Below are 15838 nucleotides of genomic sequence, written 5' to 3' on the forward strand. Positions count from 1 at the left end.
TCACACGCCCAGGAGAACAATGGCTTATTTGTGGGTCACACACTCCTCTTTGCACAGCCCCCCTTCCTACCAGCTGAGGCTGATTTTGTGTGTGACTCACTCTCACACACAACAAGACAACAATAAGGTACCTTTTGTTATAAATGATCAAATCGAGAGCCAAACTTATAAGAAAATTTAGCAAAGATTTATTAATTTGTCTGTGCGACTGAAGTTCGGTTGTCAAAACCAACAGAGCCCAGGGTCAGCGTCGAGCCCGGGTTCGGTGCTGGGTGAACACGGATCTGACCTCCGAATGTCAGAGTCTCCCCCCGTTCACAAATGCTGCCTGACGCAGCGAGTTCTTTTACAATTTAGTCTGCTCGAGGCAGAGATGACCGAATGTTCTTTGTGTCTCTTCCCGTGCATAACCGTGTTTTTACCTGTGCAGAGGTGGACAAAGACTCAGTCCCGGTGTCTGATGTTGTTAGTAGACTCCGGGGAAGTCAGCATTAACATGCATCAGGGTGGGGCTGTGGATCATCTTGGTAGCTGTATAATCGTCGAGACGAAAATCACTCTTGGCTGGACCTGGTGGCCCGGGGAAGCCAGCCATTATCACCCTGGAAGCTTCTATTCTTTCATTGAAAACCCCGATGTTTATCTCAAACAAGTCCAGGAACTAGATGTATATGAATAAGACACTGCTCCTGCCAGGATGGTCAAAAGACATAATGTGGATTTTACAATATTTTATACATTAATAGCATGAATTATCTCTACCATATACTACACTTTCACATCACCTATTACAAGTTTAGGTGTTTCTGGCCAGTCCCCGTGCTCTTGCATATCCCTCAACCCAGCTGTGTTGTCCAACCCCAGATGCTCTTGAGCATATCCTCAATCCGGCAGAATTCTGCCCAACCGTGGATGCTCTTGGAATGTTAATTCCACAATCCAGCAGGTTTTAATTCTGGATGCTCTTGGGCTCTCTTATCCCTCAAAGCAGCAGAATTTTTAGGAGCCCCTTTTGTCCCATTTCCTAGTGGATTTGGCTCAGAAACTCCTCTGCTCCCTTCCTCCGAGGGGTCCAGCCCCTCTCTGAGACCCAGTCCCAGTTACCCCGGGGTATTCTCTCACTCCTCTTATCACTCGCTGTGTCTCTTTACTGGCTGCTTCCCTCGAGGAAAGTTGGAAACGCAGCGTGGGAGACTCCAGCACTCACTTGGCAGGTCTGGGACAAGCAGCCCTCGTCTCATTCACAGCCCAGAGCAGAGAATGAGGGGAGAAGGGAGCCCGGGAGCCCAAACAGCCCCGGCATCCCGAAATGGGTTAAGCGAAGCGGGGGGAGCTTTTGGCATTGCTGGGACTGCCAGCAGCCTGGGCAGGGCAGGCACTGAGGAGAAGGGGAACCCCCAATCCAAGCGTGACCCCCCAGCAGCTGGGACAGGGGGGAACCCCCAAACACCAGAGGAGAGGGACCAGGGATGGGGAATTCCTGGGAGGCTTTTCAGGGCTGAATCTGGGTGTTTGGGAGGTTTTTCTGGAGCCCTGTTGGCCAGTGACTTGTAGAGATGGACTTGGGCAGAGCGACCTTCAAACTCAATGTGTGTTGGGGAAGATGAAACAGTAAAGCCTTATAAATACGATTGTCTGGCAAAAGATTTTGTGAACATAAAAAGTATAAGGAAGATTAAAATGAAAGCAAGCTCTGAGATACCTGTTGCTTTCTAGATTAAGGCAGGCGACTTGGTTCTGAGGTACAGCTTGACAGCTTACTCTCTAGGGCTGTTCGGGCTAATGACATACGCAGACACTAATGTGGTGGACGGTCAAAAGGCATTTATTACTTCTTCTCATGGGGTCTTATAGTCTTAGGGGTCTCTATGTCAAAAAGGGGTTTGTCTTTCTTATCTATGGTTAGTAGGGAATGGAAAAGTACTGGGTAAGGAGTGGAGAGTTGCTGACTTTACTGTTAGTGGGGCAGCACTCTTATTGTTAGTGGGGCCACATACTTATGTTAGTTTCTTATCTATGAGTAACTGAGGGTCTTATCTACGGGAAACAGAGGGTCCTGGCTTTCCGTGACATCGCGAGTTTCTTCCGCAGCGCCTCTTCCCTAGCTACCACATCTCCCCCCCCCTTTTCACAAATGAATGAGGTAGTCGTGTACATAGGTACTGAAATGAGGTATAAGGTTGTAGCTTGACAAGGGCAGCAGGTATGGTCTGAAGGTGACTGTTAGAAACAGCATCGCTAATGGACTTATCAGGGCAGAAATCAGAGTGGTTAGCTAAGGTGATTGATTGAACTAGGACTTGTACCAGCTCTGTTGGGCTTCTCTGTCTTTCTGCTTCTGAGCCAGTCGGTTCTGGAGTTCTGCTATGGAGTTTCTCACGACTCTCGTGTGGTCTGCATAGAAACAGCACTCTTCTTTCAAGGCGGCACACAGGCCTTGCTGCATGAACAGGAGGTTTAGGCTTCGCCTGTTCTGCAAGACTACTTCTGAGAGTGAGGAGACTGACTTCTCTAGAAAGGAGATGGATTTCTTGATCTTCTGCAGGTTTTCGTCAATCGTTGCTTGCAGCTGTGACAGTCTTTGGTGCTGGGTCGCTAGGGCTGAGACACTCGTGGCTGTTCTGGCTGCTCCTAGGCCGAGCAGCATTGCGATAGTTATACTTGTCATTATTTCTCTTTTGTGGATTTGGCTGGGTCTCTCAAGAAGATGGTACATCTCTTCGTCTGAGTGGTACAAGACTCTAGGAACAATCAGAACTTGGACACAGAAGTCGTTAGAGTCATTGAATTTGGGAAGGAACACACAAGGACTCACTCTGGATCGCTGGCAAACTCACATCTTCGATGCGGATGGGACTACTCACTTATTGTCTTTCTTGTTAGGCCTGACAATTTTGGTGCAGATGTTGCTTTTCTGCTTAGTTAGGGCTGTATTGCTAAAGCATTTGCTTCGGCCTGTGACTTGACTCAGGGTGATTCTTTTGCGAGGGGTATCTCATCTGCACTGGTGAGGGGCGTCGGCTGTGGAATAACTGAAGGGAGTGTTTAAAGCGACTCTTTCGTAAAAGGGGGGTTTGACATCGTAGCAAAGCCAGCAGGATTCGGTTAGGTTAGGGTTGGATTCGTTCAGGGATACAAAGGTAGCTTCTAACATACGAAGGATTTGGTCTGAGTCTGACTTGGTTAAGCGGCTCATCTGAAAGGTTTCTGCTTGACTGGTCGGGACATTGCTGACCCCTGTGGGTAAGGTTTTGGGGTAGGTTATGTTTCTCTCTTTCGGCATGCTTTTAATCGCTTTGTTGGGTCCGACTGCTCGGGGTGCTGACGGCTGGAGCCTGATAATTTGCACGTTCACTCTCTCTTTTGACCCTTGAAGGACTACTGTCTACGTCTTGCCTGTGGCCTAGCTAGGGTGATCTGGCTGCAAGACTGTCATGTTGTAATCAGCGCACGCCTGAAATCTAGGGATTTTATGTTGGTTTCGATGGAAGTTTTCGTGAAAGAAGAAGGGTGTTTTGCAGCTGATGGGTGCCCAGGTGAACTGTAAGAATTTGTCTGGCTCTTGTGGATCTCACCCAGGCCCCGACGGTCTGGCATCTGTAACTATGGTTTCGCAGCTCCAGTGCCCACAATATCTCCACTCTGGGTGATTGCAGTAGCTTTTCTTAGGGTTTGAAGCTGGGCACCAGTATGATAGGTACGAGTGTGTGAAGTGTGTGGAATAGGGGTTTACTCTTGGCTGTCCTGGAAACAGGTCGGTGATGCGGAGCACGAAGGATGGAGTGTTTGGTGTGGTGATTTCTCTGAGTGCTTTGCCACTGCTAAGGTGTCGCATGACCCACTTGAATGGCCGATGGGGGTAGTGATCTGAGCTGGCTTGCCCTCTGACGACAAGCCCCAACAGCAAAATCACACAGAAACACCCTTGGTGTTTGGGTCTCACCCGCGTGGGTCTCTCGGGTGCTGCCTGACGGCTTGGTGGTCTGTAGCTTTCGTCTGGAACCGGGATGTACGCGTCACGAGGACGTCCCACGAGCAGGTCCTGTAAACAGAAACTCGCAATTCTCGTCAGTCTCATTCTGCTCGCTATGAAGGTCTGGTTTAATCGACTTAAGTGGACACCACCTGATTTTGCCGGCCTTTTTGACAGCTGCGTACTCTCGCCCCGTGAGCATCAACTTCTAACTCCGTTCCCACTCGCCTAGCTCGTTTCTAATTATCACCTGTGAGCCCTCTTTTAGCGCTCGAGTGGCTCAGTGTTTTTGGACGGGACTGTTTGTTTCATCTCTCCTAGGGAATTGATTCAGTGCTAGCAAAGCGGTTGCCAGCATACGTGCCTGATCTCCTGGGGGAATGGCATTGGCAAAGCCCTCTGCTTTTGCCAACACTTCTATCTTGGTTTTCAGGGTCTGGTTTGCTCTCTCAACTATGGCCTGCCCGGTACTGTTATATGGGATGCCTTGCACTAACGTGATGCTCCATTTCGAGGCGAATTCCTGTACTTGTTTGGAGGTGAAATTGGAGCCATTGTCCGTTTTGATCTGCTTGGGGATACCAAGCCAAGCCATGGCTGTTAGCCAGTGCTGAATTGTGGCTTTGGAGTTAGTTTTGGGGTGCTGTGTGGCTATGATCGTTCCGCTATAAGTGTCTACTGTCACTGCAAGCCATGCTCGGGTCTTCATCAGTTCTCACCAGGTGAAGTCCGACTGCCAGATTTCTGAGGGCTTGAGACCTCTCGGGTTGACCCCACAGGTCCAAAGGGGTGACTTCTGGCAATGAGGGCAGGTGGCTACCACATGTTTCGCGTCCGCCATCGGGATTCCGCATCTCTTCGCCAGTGCTTTGACTCCGATGTGGAGCGACTTGTGCAGTTGACGAGCTCTTTGCAAGGTCCAAACACCTTTTGCTGCGGTGTCCGCTTTGTCTTTGTCAATCTGGAAGTAACCCTTGGCTGGGTCATGGCTGTTGATGTGGATGACTGACACGGCGCCCTGTCGCGAGGAAAGTGCTTCTTCTAGCATTAGGGCTGCTGCTGATGTCAACACTCTTGGTCCTGCCATGGCTAGGCAGAGCCTTGCCACGAATATAGAGTCCGTTACGATGTTGAGGTGTTCGTCTTGGAAGAGTCCGCACGCCAAAACCACTGCTGCTGCATCCAGCTGTTGCACTGACAGTGTGGGGTCACACGCTTTAACGCAGTGCCATTGCTCTCCTGCCTGCCACACTGCTGCTGCGGTTGAAGTCGTGGAGGAAGCGTCTGTGAAGACCGTTGGTCCTGGCTGCGGTCTGTCCTTGACCTTCGGTGGCATGTCCATGTTGACTACGGTCAGCAGCTTAGTCCAGGGTGGCTTGGAGGAGTAGGAGATTTCTCCTCCGAAGCCGGAGAGAGCAAGGGCCAGGTACTCCGATATTGTGGCTGACTCCGAGGTCGGCTGCTTGCGAAACGGAAGGTGGATGCTTGTTGGCTCTGTCCCTAGGTGTTTCAAGGCGAGTCTCCTGCCTTTCATGATGAGGCTGGCAATGCATTCGATTCCTGCGGAAAATGCACGAGCGGGTCTTCCGAGGACCACCCATTGGATCGGTTGGGCCTTTTCAGCGAGTTCTTGGGCCAGTGCTCCCACTCCCCCCTTCGGTGTAAAGCGGACGTACAAGTCCAGTGGTATGGCTGGGTTCCACCTGGCAAGCGTGCCAGTGGACATCTGGTTTTCGATGAAGTCGAGGGAGCTCGTTGCTTGCGGCATCAGCTCCTAAGGATCTCAGGGGTTCTTCCTTTTCAGGAGGTCGTACAGAGGGTTCATGACCTCGGGAGGAATCAGGACAATGTGCGAAGCCACTGCAGTGATCTCACCAGGCGTTGCACGTCGCAGAGTGTCTCGACTTCTCGGTTGATCTTCATCTCGGGGGGTGTCATGTAGGAGCTTGTGATTCCTACTCCCAGGAAGGTCACGCAGGGTCTTCTCTTGATCTTTGCGCTCGCGATCTCGAAGCTGTTGACCTGAAGGGTTTCCGTGATTGTGGTCACCAGGTCATCCACTTGGCTTGTCAGTGGTGCTGCGACCAGGATGTCGTCCATGTACTGGATGATGGTTGAGGTGGGATTGGAGTGTCGAACTGGCGTCAGTGCTTTGTCTACGGTGATTTGGCATATGGTCGGGCTGTCGACCAGGCCTTGTGGAAGCACTCTCCATTGGAAGGGAAGGTTGGGCCGCTCGCCGTTCTGAAATGCCACGGAAAAGGCGAGTCGTTTTCTGTCCTCAGGGTGCAGGGGTATTGAGAAGAAGCAGTCCTTGATGTCCAGTACTGCGCACGGCTGCCCTGTGGGGATGGCTGAGTTCGCGGGTAGCAGTGTCTGGACTGGACCCAGGGGTCGGATCGTCTTGTTCACTTCTCTCAGGTCGTGGACGAGACGATAGCCTTGTCCGGACCTCTTGGGGATCATGACTACAGGGGTGTTCCATGGGCTGGTGGAGGGTTCTATGTGACCCTTTTGCAATTCGCGGTCGACCAGTTCTAGCAAGGCTGCCATTCGAGGCTCTGTCAGGGGCCACTGCTCAACCTATACAGGGTCTGATGACTTCCAAGTCAATTTGATTGGCAGCGGAGAGTGTATGGCAGTGGCCCTCAGGATAAATTTGTAATCCAAAATCCGAGCATGGAAAGGACATCCCTTCCTAACAGGGGTGGAGAATTTTGCAAAATGTAGGGGTAGATTGCTACTGTCTGTTCTGGTCCCTTTTTCGTGTGAAGTGTTATAGCCACCAGCTGGGTGCTTTTCCATGCCCGGGACTGCCCCCCCACTCCGTTCACTGGGGGGACTTCTTTGATTTGCCAATGTCCAGGCCAGTGTGCTTGGGGAATAATCATGCAGTCTGATCTTGTGTCCGCCCAGAACTGAAACCCTATGACGTGGGGATCTTGGCTGCCGTAAAGGCGGCATGTCCCCCACACCATCAGGGGCTCCTTCCCTATTTTCATGACTAAGGCCACCCAGGGATCCCGCTCTGGGGCGTCTCCTGCTGTTCCTGTGACACCGGCACGGCTTGTGGCGGTGGGGGGTGCGAGGGTATTGAGGGCGGTGCTGCGCAACTCTGCCATTGTATTGCTGGAGGGGACGCAAAGGTGACTGCTCCCTGTGGGGGCATAGGGTATGAAGATCCCCTCCCCCACTGGGGGTTGCTGTAGCTGGGCCGCTGCATATTCCAGGTGGGAGGGGGCTGAACACGGCTCGGCCACCCCCTCCCTCTCCCGTTTCTCTGGGGCCTGGATCTGCATTCCTTAGCTAAATGCCCCTTCTTTCCACACACCCAGCACGGCCCCCTACCTCCCCCATGGCGTGGTGGAGCATCTGCTGATAGGCGCCTTGGCTGGGGGCAGTTTACTGCCAAGTGGCCTACCTGGCCACACTTAAGGCATGCCATCACACTGGTTATTGCAGTGTGAACTGCTGCTTGAATGGGAGCTAGATGTCCCTCCTTTGCAACGTGTCTGATCATGGCAGCTATATTAGACCCCTGCGGCAGTGACCTTAAAATGTCTTTGGTGGCCAAGTTGCATTGCTGGCGTAGACACTCTGCCAGCATGGGACTCTTTGCCTCTGAGGGTAACGCAGAGGAATCTAATGCGGCCTGAAGTTTGTCCACAAACTGAGTGAAGCTCTCACTCTCATCCTGTTTTATGGAAGACCACGGAGATGGTTTGGCTACCACTTTAGAAGCGTCTCGGATGGCTTCTCGGGCAGCACGGGTTGTTGTCATGACCTCATGGGCCCGCAAGCCCTCAGCCTGTTGCTGGGGGGTGATCATAGTGGGGTCTGTGCCCATTAGCCTCTGTATGCTGGAGCCGTGCAGTGGGTGGTCTGCCCCTGTTACCAAGGCTAGCTGTTTGATGCAATTGTCCTCCCATTCTTGTTTAAAAACGATCATCTCCACACCGTCAAATATCATTCTACACGTCTGCTTAATATCAAAGGGAAGCATATCGTCCCCACCAAAAAGGCCGTCAATAAGTGTGCAAACCAATGCAGAATTAATTCTCTTATCCGCAATCGCTTTAACAATTGCCTGCACATCTTTCGGATTGACTGGTGAATAAGTCCTTTGGTTTCCGCCTGCCCCCCCCACACGAACCGGGAACACCAGAGTGGCAGACGGAGCCCATTCCGCGCAAGCCATTTTTATCTTCCGCCAGTTTGTAAGCGGGGTTCGGTTTTTCTCTGGTAACCCCTTCACCCATGCGGGAGTGCTGTGGCTAGTGACCTTACATGCCGCTGCTCTCTCTCTGTTAAAGCTAGAATCTGAGTCGGAATCCTCTGACCCTATCTCGGGCTCCGAGCTCGAGTCCGAGTCCGAGCCGTAAGTCGAGTAAAGAAACGCTTCCGGGCTGCTCTGCCTTTTCCTCGGGCTCCGACCCCGCCCCTTCCTGCGGGGGTGTTTTGGGTTGACAGCCTTTATCCCAATATCGTGTGTTGTGTCTGACAGCTGTGCCTTTTCTCTCTTCCCCCCCCCACCGGCCGTCTTGCTGCGGCGGGGCGGGGAAGAGAGGGGGGGAGTGTTTGACCAGGCCTTTTTGCTTTTGGCTTTTTGCTGCTTGGCTTGGCTAGCCGCTTTGCTTGCTTGCTTTCTGCTTTTTGCGCTGTTTTTTTTCTTTTCTTTTGTTCCCTCTTTCTTACCCTCCCCTGAAGATACTGGACCGGCTCCGGACCTGACCTGAGATGTCCAGGACACCTGGAGCTTGCAAGAGAAGCCTGGTGCCCTCACCACACAGTCTGTTTCTTTCCTTTTCTTGTGTTGGGGAGTGTTCTTTTGTTACTTGTAAATAAATAGGTTTTGTTTTCCACTTTGCTCCTCCGAGAAATTCCTTCCCAAACCTGGTGTTGGGGGAGGGGTGGTTGGAGGTTTGTTTTTTTGGGGGGGCTCCCTTTTGGAGATTTCCCCTAATTTGTCCTAAACCAGGACAATATACTTTTTGGTGCGTTGGCCGGGAAACGGAGGCCAAAAAACAGTGGAAAAAAAACCTATAACAATAATATTTTGGTTTTGGCTATTTTGTGGGCATATTGGTGATTCATAATGTCATTTGGAGTGGAAGCTTGCCGGTATTTCTGGTCCCTAGGGGTTTTTGAAGTTTTAATACTTTTGTGGTCCCTGGGGTTATTTCGTTACCCAAAAATAGCTCTGATGTTGTCCCTAATAAGTAGCTTTTGTAAGCGGGGGGCACTAACCAGAATAGTCATTGTGCTGGTCTTATGTGTGATGATGTGTTGGATAAAATGCTGGACTTTATTTCAGGAATGTATGGATTGTTGTTATGGCTGTTTACTCAGTTTGTTTGGGGAAAAGAAGGGGAAGGGGCTTTTCAGCCTTTGTCTTCCTTCTTGTCCTCCAAATTGTTGACATCTCTATTAGAAAATACTGAATTTCCCCTGAGTTTGAAAGAAACCATCTTTCTGGCATTTAATTTATTAAGCCTTTTCTATACTGTCTGGAGTGTGTATAAAATGAAGACTGAGATTTCTAGAGGGGTTAGAGACACTCCTGACTTAGGAGTAAAACAAAGCAGGAAAAATCTTGACTGGAGTGGGAAATGGGAGGACATGGGCCAGACTTTAAAGGAATTTTCCGATCCTATAGACTGGGACTTTCCATCTGATCAAATTCAGGATCCAGTCGAGGTGGCAAAGTATTTGAGGGAGAAGTGCCATGGTAATACTAAGGAGGAAAGGGTTACTGCAGTGAGCTGGGCCTTGGCGGTTGTTTACCATACTCTGCTAGATACTGTGGAGCAGCAAATAGCAGAAAGGGAACAGGGAGATAAGTTAGTTACTATCCCAGTGACCCAGGCTGCAGCTAACATCCCAGGCTCCAGGCTAGCAGCTGAATCAGACAATAGGCCCCAACCCATGGCTGTTGCAGCTAATACAAGAGGTGGAAAGTGTAAAGGCAAGACTGATCGAAAGGTGGAGGATGATGATGATGATGATGCAGGAGAAGGACCCTCACCAAAATCAGAGGCCACATCAAGGGGCACAGAATCTGGAGCTAATATTGACTCCTTTTCTCTGAAGGACCTCAGAGGCCTAAGAAAGGATTACAGACGACAACCTGACGAATCTATAATTAGTTGGTTAATCCGCCTTTGGGATGCTGCAGGGGAGGTTACGATTTTGGATGGTACTGAAGCGAGGCATTTGGGATCTCTGTCACATGATCCTGTCATCGATCAAGGTATGATGAGGGGGGCTAACCCTCACAGCCTCTGGGAACGGGTCCTAAGAAGCGTAGCAGAACGATACCTGTGTACGGATGATCTCTATATGCAGCAGACACGGTGGAAGACCATAGAACAGGGGATCCAATGCCTGAGAGAGATGGTGGTGGCAGAGCTCATTTTCTCAGATGATACAACAACTAGGAATCCGGACCTGGTACCATGCACACCTGTAATGTGGAGGAAACTTGTGCGACTTGGGCCACCTGAATATGCTTCTGCCCTAGCAATAATGAAGCGGGATGATACATATGAGACTGTGCTCGATATGGCAAAGAAGCTTCGAGCATATGCAGATGCTGTGCATGGCCCAACTCATGCCAGAATTGCAGCAGTGGAAACCCGACTGCAGAAACTAGAGGACAAAATAGAGGAGAATCATAAGAAACTCCGGGAAGAGATTAAGGAGGACCTTATTCAAATCTCAGCTGTACAAATTAGAGGCCCTGGTGTCCAACGCTGGCGCTCCTTTGATGGGGAGAGAAGGTACATCCCACGGGCTGAGGTATGGGCTTTTCTGCGTGAGTCTGGAGAAGACATGAGGAGATGGGACAGAAAACCCACCGCTGCTTTGGCACAACGGGTGCGTGATTTGAAGAAAAGAGAAAGTATCACCAAAAGGATAGCAGCTCCGGTCGCTCGTAGCCGAGATGTTAAGTATGCTGATGACGATGACATGTCCGATCCCCTTGAAGGAACTTCTAAGGCATACGCCCAAGGAAAGAAGGACAATCTGGCTTAGAGGGGCCCTGCCTCCAGCCAGGAAGAGGCACGGGAGAACCGGGTTTTCTGGAAGGTGTGGATCAGATGGCCTGGCACATCAGAGCCACAAGACTATGAAGCATTGGTTGACACTGGATCACAGTGTACCTTAATGCCATCGGAACACGTGGGGACAGAACCTGTTTCCATTGCTGGAGTGACGGGGGGATCACAACAGTTGACTTTGTTGGAAGCTGAGGTGAGCTTGACTGGGAAGGAGTGGCAGGAACATCCGATTGTGACTGGTCCAGAGGCTCCGTGTATTTTGGGCATAGACTTCCTCCGGAATGGCTATTACAAAGATCCTAAGGGATTCAGGTGGGCTTTTGGAATAGCTGCAGTGGAGATAGAGGGTATTAAACAATTGAATACCTTGTCTGGACTATCAGAGAACCCATCTGCAGTAGGACTCTTGAAGGTAGAGGAACAACGAGTGCCAATTGCCACCTCAACAGTGCACCGCAGGCAGTACCGGACGAATCGAGATGCCGTGATCCCCATCCACAAAATGATCCGAGAGCTGGAGAGCCAAGGGGTGGTCAGTAAAACCCACTCACCCTTCAACAGCCCTATCTGGCCTGTGCGAAAATCTGACGGAGAATGGAGACTGACTGTGGACTATCGTGCCTTGAATGAAGTGACTCCACCACTGAGTGCGGCTGTACCGGACATACTGGAACTGCAGTACGAGCTGGAGTCCAAGGCAGCAAAGTGGTACGCGACCATCGATATTGCTAACGCGTTTTTCTCCATCCCTCTGGCAGCAGAATGCAGGCCCCAGTTTGCTTTTACATGGAGGGGAGTGCAGTATACCTGGAACCGACTGCCCCAGGGGTGGAAACACAGTCCTACCATCTGTCATGGACTGATCCAGGCTGCACTAGAAGAGGGTGAGGCTCCAGAACATTTACAATATATTGATGATATCATTGTTTGGGGGAACACGGCAATAGAAGTGTTCGAGAAAGGAGAGAAGATAATTCATATTCTCCTGGAAGCCGGATTTGCCATTAAGAAGAGCAAAGTCAAGGGACCTGCCCGAGAAATTCAGTTTTTGGGGGTGAAGTGGCAAGATGGACGGCGTCAGATTCCTGCGGATGTTATTAACAAAATCACTGCTATGTCCCCACCAACTGATAAGAAGGAAACACAAGCTTTCTTAGGTGCTATAGGTTTCTGGAGGATGCACATCCCTGAGTATAGTCAGATTGTGAGACCCCTTTATCTGGTTACCCGCAAGAAGAACAACTTCCATTGGGGCCCTGAGCAGCAGCAAGCTTTCATCCAGATCAAGCAGGAGATCGCTCATGCTGTAGCCCTTGGTCCAGTCAGGACGGGACCAGATGTGAAGAACGTGCTCTACTCTGCAGCCGGGAGCCATGGTCTGTCCTGGAGCCTTGGCAGAAGGTGCCTGGCGAGACCCGAGGCCGGCCATTGGGATTTTGGAGTCGGAGCTACAGGGGGTCTGAAGATAACTATACTCCAACAGAAAAGGAAATCTTGGCCGCCTATGAAGGAGTCCAAGCCGCCTCGGAGGTGATTGGTACAGAGGCACAACTCCTTCTGGCACCCCGACTACCGGTGCTGGGATGGATGTTCAGAGGAAAGGTTCCCTCTACCCACCATGCCACCAATGCTACTTGGAGTAAGTGGATTGCCCTCATTACGCAGCGCGCTCGAATTGGGAAGTTAAATCACCCTGGGATCCTGGAAATAATTACAAATTGGCCCGAAGGTGAAAGCTTTAGTGTCGCAGATGAGGAACAAGAGCCAGTGACCCGGGTTGAGGAAGCTCCGCCATACAATCAGTTACCAGCAGAAGAAACGCGTTACGCTCTATTCACCGATAGTTCTTGTCGCGTCATAGGGATGAAACAGAGGTGGAAAGCAGCTGTATGGAGTCCCACTCGACGAGTTGCAGAGGCTACTGAAGGAGAAGGCGAATCCAGTCAATTTGCTGAAATCAAAGCTATTCAACTGGCCCTAGGTATTGCAGAGAGAGAGAAGTGGCCAAGGCTCTATTTGTATACCGATTCTTGGATGGTAGCCAACGCTCTATGGGGATGGCTGAAGAGATGGAAAGAGGCGAACTGGCAGCGAAGAGGAAAACCAATTTGGGCTGCGGAAGAGTGGAAAGATATCGCTACTCGGTTAGAGAAGTTACCTGTGAAGGTTCGCCATGTAGATGCCCATGTCCCCAGAAGTAGAGCCAATGAAGAGCAACAAAACAACCAGCAAGTACATCAGGCTGCAAAGATAGGGGAGTTGAAGATAGATCTCGACTGGGAGCATAAGGGAGAGTTATTCTTAGCACGATGGGCCCATGATGCCTCAGGCCACCAGGGTAGAGATGCCACCTATAAGTGGGCACGAGACCGAGGGGTGGATCTAACCATGGACAATATCTCTCAGGTTAGGTTATTCGTGACTGTGAGACGTGCGCTGCCATTAAGCAGGCCAAGCGGGTGAAGCCCCTCTGGTATGGGGGGCGGTGGTCTAAGTACAAATACGGGGAGGCCTGGCAGATTGATTACATCACACTGCCTCAGACCCGCCAGGGCAAGCGCTATGTACTAACCATGGTAGAAGCCACCACGGGATGGTTGGAAACCTATCCTGTGTCTCATGCCACAGCCCGTAACACTATCTTGGGCCTTGAAAAGCAGGTCCTTTGGAGGCACAGTACTCCCGAGATAATTGAGTCGGATAATGGGACTCATTTTAAAAACAATCTTATTAATACTTGGGCTAGGGAACATGGCATCGAGTGGATATACCATATCCCCTATCATGCACCAGCTGCAGGGAAGGTGGAAAGGTATAATGGATTGTTAAAAACCACCTTAAAAGCATTGGGTGGGGGGTCTTTAAAAAACTGGGAGCAGCATTTGGCAAAGGCTACCTGGTTAGTTAACACTCGAGGTTCCACCAACCGAGCGGGTCCTGCTCAGTCTGAGCTCCTTAATATAGTAGATGGGGATAAAGCCCCAGTGGCCCATGTCAGAGGTTTGTTGGGAAAGACAGTATGGATCAACCCTGCCTCGAGTACAGACAAACCCATCCGTGGGATTGTCTTTGCTCAAGGACCAGGTTATACATGATGGATAATGCAGAAAGATGGAACAACACGGTGTGTACCTCAGGGAGACCTGATTGTGGGATGAGACTCATATATGAATGTCATTGTTTGTTGAATGTGAGACAGAAGGAAACTGTAAGTGTCAAAGGTCTGAGCAAGTAAGATGAGAGGAATGCGTAAGTGTCAAAGGTGTGAGTAAGTGAAATGAAAGTTTTTATTGTATATTCACGATATGGGATAAGGGGTGGAGTGTCGTGGGTTGACAGCCTTTATCCCAATATCGTGTGTTGTGTCTGGCAGCTGTGCCTTTTCTCTCTTCCCCCCCCCCACCGGCCGTCTTGCTGAGGTGGGGCGGGGAAGAGAGGGGGGAGTGTTTGACCAGGACATTTTGGCTTTTGGCTTTTTGCTGCTTGGCTTGGCTAGCCGCTTTGCTTGCTTGCTTTCTGCTTTTTGCGCTGTTTTTTTTCTTTTCTTTTGTTCCCTCTTTCTTACCCTCCCCTGAAGATACTGGACCGGCTCCGGACCTGACCTGAGACGTCCAGGACACCTGGAGCTTGCGAGAGAAGCTTGACGCCCTCACCACACACAGTCTGTTTCTTTCCTTTTCTTGTGTTGGGGAGTGTTCTTTTGTTATATATAAATAAATAGGTTTTGTTTTCCACTTTGCTCCTCCGAGAAATTCCTTCCCGAACCCGGTGTTGGGGGAGGGGTGGTTGGAGGTTTGTTTTGTTTGGGGGGCTCCCTTTTGGAGATTTCCCCTAATTTGTCCTAAACCAGGACACTGAGTCACCGGGATAGTTGCTGATTTATCTCCCTGCCCTCCTGCCTCTGTCTGCTGCGCGACAGTATCTAGCAGTAAGCGATGAGCACAAGCCAGGGCCCAGCTCACTGCAATGACCTTCCTCTCCTTATGCTCATCCTGGTACTTCTCTTTCAGATATTTCCCCACCTCAGCTGGGTTCTGAATTTGTTCATGGGGAAAATCCCAGACTATAGGGTCAGAGAATTCCTTCAGGATTTAGCCCATATCCTCCCATTTCCCACACCACTTAGGATTTTCCACACCGGGGTTTACTCCTGAGTCAAGGGTCTAAAATCTCGTCTAGAAATCTCAGCCCTCATCCTAGAGAAGCATAGAGGAAGGTTACCAGATTGAATACCAGAAAGATGGTTTCTTTAACATTGAGGGGAGACTGAACATCCTTCACTAGTAATGCAACAGATTCATAGGAGAAGAAGGAAAGCAGAGGCTGAAAAACCTCATTCCCTCCTGCTCCTCCTCTAACAAACTGGATGCATAACCATAGCCATGAACCATTCATACCTGGAGCAGACCCCAGCATGTTTATAAAATTTTTACACATCATTACCATCAAGTCCAGCAGGATAGCTACTCTGGTCGCTGCCCCTCTGATGTAAAAAGTACGTATTAGGGACAATACTAAAGTTATTTCTGGATAAGAAAATAAACCTAGGGACCAGAGAGGTATTAAAATCTCAAAAAACCTCAGGGACCAGAAATGCATGCAAACCTTCACCCCAATAGACATTATGAATTCAAAAAGCATGGCTATTAGCTGATTTAAACGAACACAGAGTAATAGCAACCAAAATGCAGTCAAAACAGGGTTTTTCCACTCTCTTGAGCCACCAGGATGGGCGCTAAATTTTGTCCTGGTTTAGGGCAAATTTGGTAGAGAATCTCCAAAGGGGCCCCTCCAGAAAGCAAAA

The 15838-nt window shown here is 50.2% G+C and overlaps 1 pseudogene; it reads left to right on the forward strand.

Moving 5' to 3' along the window:
* Positions 1 to 15838, forward strand: part of LOC131093377 (uncharacterized) — a 1138058-nt pseudogene that overhangs the window by 314797 nt on the left and 807423 nt on the right.

Source organism: Melospiza georgiana, chromosome 25, assembly GCF_028018845.1.
Source record: "Melospiza georgiana isolate bMelGeo1 chromosome 25, bMelGeo1.pri, whole genome shotgun sequence".
NCBI classification, from domain to species: domain Eukaryota; kingdom Metazoa; phylum Chordata; class Aves; order Passeriformes; family Passerellidae; genus Melospiza; species Melospiza georgiana.